General features: G+C 37.9%; 1 protein-coding gene across 6 annotated transcripts in view; it reads right to left on the bottom strand.

Annotated features, from left to right (window-relative positions):
• Nucleotides 1-369, bottom strand: part of LOC116069094 (POTE ankyrin domain family member A-like) — a 106826-nt gene that overhangs the window by 86464 nt on the left and 19993 nt on the right. The gene's annotated exons all lie outside the window — the stretch shown is intronic.

Raw genomic sequence — 369 nt, 5'->3', positions numbered from 1 at the left:
AAAACAAAAAAAACAAAACAGGATAGCCAAAACTATTCTCAACAATAAAGGAACCTCTGGGGGAATCACCATCCTGAACCTTAAGCTGTACTACAGAGCAATTGTGATAAAAACTGGATGGTATTGGTACAGTGACAGGCAAGTAGATCAATGGAATAGAATTGAAGACCCAGAAATAAACCCACACACCTATGGTCACTTGGTCTTTGATAAAGGAGCTAAAACCATCCAGTGGAAAAAAGACAGCATTTTAAACAAATGGTGCTGGCTCAACTGGCAGTTAACATGTAGAAAAATGCAAATTGTTTTTAAAAGCTGAGTAGTACTCCATTGTGTAGATGTACCACAATTTCTGTATCCACTCCTCTG

The sequence above is a fragment of the Mastomys coucha genome, unplaced genomic scaffold, assembly GCF_008632895.1.
Source record: "Mastomys coucha isolate ucsf_1 unplaced genomic scaffold, UCSF_Mcou_1 pScaffold22, whole genome shotgun sequence".
Classification (NCBI taxonomy): Eukaryota; Metazoa; Chordata; class Mammalia; order Rodentia; family Muridae; genus Mastomys; species Mastomys coucha.
Note: the sequence above shows the minus strand (reverse complement) of the source record. Positions and strands in the feature narration are given on the sequence as shown.